The sequence below is a fragment of the Squalius cephalus genome, assembly GCF_949319135.1.
Source record: "Squalius cephalus genome assembly, chromosome: 4".
NCBI classification, from domain to species: domain Eukaryota; kingdom Metazoa; phylum Chordata; class Actinopteri; order Cypriniformes; family Leuciscidae; genus Squalius; species Squalius cephalus.
The window spans coordinates 55,284,402-55,286,901 of record NC_137125.1 but is presented as its reverse complement, the minus strand read 5'-3'; the positions used below and the strand labels follow the sequence as shown (position 1 = coordinate 55,286,901).

General features: G+C 35.5%; 1 protein-coding gene across 2 annotated transcripts in view; it reads right to left on the bottom strand.

The window, feature by feature from the left end:
- The window catches only part of etv6 (ETS variant transcription factor 6), a 28,595-nt gene that overhangs the window by 12,700 nt on the left and 13,395 nt on the right, over positions 1-2,500 (bottom strand). The gene's annotated exons all lie outside the window — the stretch shown is intronic.

Below are 2,500 nucleotides of genomic sequence, written 5' to 3'. Positions count from 1 at the left end.
AGATGTGGGCGTGGCTCATGCAGATGAGCGTGAGCTTGAAGGGGCGGGGCTTAGGAGAAGTTTAACGATTTTGTTGAGTGAGTCAGTAGTGTGTTAACCTGGCGGTTATGGTAAGGGGCGGGACATTTCCCAAACACACTCGAAGCGCTCGACCAATCACAACACACTGCTCCAGCCGACCAATCAGAGCACAGTGAGTAAGTGTGTGTGTGTGTGTGTGAGAGAGAGTGAGTGAGTGAGTGTGTTTGTTTGTGAATATGTGAGACTGAGTGAGTGTTTGTGAGAGTGTGTGTGAGTGTGTGTATGTTTTATATATATATATACTTTTCATTTAAAAAAACAGCAGTCTATGACATGTTCATCTACACAGAATAGATGCGCATGTCTGCAGATGTGGGGTGTAAGGTCAAAGGTCATGTGACGGTCACAGAAACTTTCACCCATGACAACAAACTTAACTTCCCACAACGCACCCTGACAGGAAGTCTAACCTACACACACACACAATTTATATTATATATTCTCTTATTCATATATACATAATTATTATTTTATATATTATTGAACCGGCTCTTTCTCGACGACCTTTACTAATAAAAGCGGAGCCGCTGACGGAAACAGAAGCAGGAAAACACACCAATGAGGAAACACTGCAGATCTCACACACACACACACACACACACACACACACACGAGGTTCATTACAACATCTACATCTGCTGTGTTCATGAGCCCACGTGACACGCTTTGAAAAGTCTGATCAAATTTCTACTTTTTATTTAGTTTAAGCAATACAATTTCTTAGTGGAAATAAAATTTTAAAAATTGTCATTTAAAAAAATGTATCAATGTAAATAATGAAATTCCATAAAAAAACCCTAAAGTTTCCTAATTTTTTTACTTAAAATTAAAATGATTACTGAATGTATAAAGATAAAGATAAATTATAAAAGCTGATTAAACTTATATTTATAAATGTTTAATTAAATAATAACTAGAATAAAAAATAAAAAACTGAAAAAATGTAATAAATTACACCTAAAAAGTCAAACATATTAAATATATATATATATATATATATATACACACACACACACACAAAAAAAAAAAAAATATATATATATATATATATATATATATATATATATAAATGAAGCATATAACAATTACTGAAAATGTAAAAACTGAAAGTAGAAGTTGAAGCAATACAAATACTAAATGTAAATAAAAAAATATTTAATAATATAAAAAATTGAATAAAAACATTAACGTAAATAATGACATAAGCACATAAAAATCCTAAACAATTTACTAAAATTAAAATAACAGAATATGTAAAGATAAAAGCTAGTTCAAATCATTAAACTTATTATTCTTAAACTTATTTAATTTTATTAACTCTATATACACACACACACACACACACACACACACACGCGCAAAAATAATCGTGCAAGTCCCTCTGGATAAAGGCATGAACACAGAGACGCTCATGGATCTGAACAGACGGTTGTGTGCGAGCGTGTGTGTGTGTGTGTGTGAACAGGAAGTGATGCGATGCTCTCGCTCTGGGCCGTTGGCATGAGAGAACAGTTTCCCTTTCAGAGCCGAGGAGAAAAAAGCGTCGCTCAGGAAGTGATGTCGCCCACACAGGAAATTCCTCAGGATGAGACGGGCTTCCAGGCGCAGGAAATTTCCCCACTGAAAAGAGTGTGTGTGTGTGCTTGAGTAAATACACACACACACTTCAGCTTCTCAACAGAATCTGAGTTACGAGACGTTCTCCTCAAGATCGCAAGGAAAACAAGAGAAGAAACTATTTTGCACACAAAAAAAGAAAAATAAATCTATTTGTAGCTGCATTAATATTTTGCACTGACATTTTTTTTTTTATGACAATTAAACATTTTCCATCTCATGACTGTAAGACTGAGAGATCACTAACAGATCTCTGCTCACGATTCAGGAAATAATGCAATTTATTATTATTATTATTATTATTATTATTATTATTATTGGCAGCATCAAATACTGTCATGGCAAATAAACACATGCATAGATTAAACAAAAGCTGAAGATTGTGGGTCATGAAGGGTTAACAGAGACACAAGCTCATCTCTCTCTCTCACACACACACACACACACACACACACACACACACACACACACACACACACACACACTTCCTCTACAGGAAACCAAGGAGCAGTGTTTCTGCCCACTCCGCAATTTCCTTCTTCTTTCTGTGTTTTTTTTCCAATCTTCCTTCCTTCCCCCGGACAAATTCATCATGAACGCGAGACTGACGGCGGTTTGTTCTCAAGTCTCTCTCTCTCTCTCTCTCTCTCTCTCTCTCTCTCTCACACACACAGAGAACAACAAATTCACAAATATAACTCACACAGACACACACACTCTTTCTCACACACACACAAAGACAGAACAACAAATTCACAAATATAACACACACACACACACAACAAATTCACAAATTTAACAC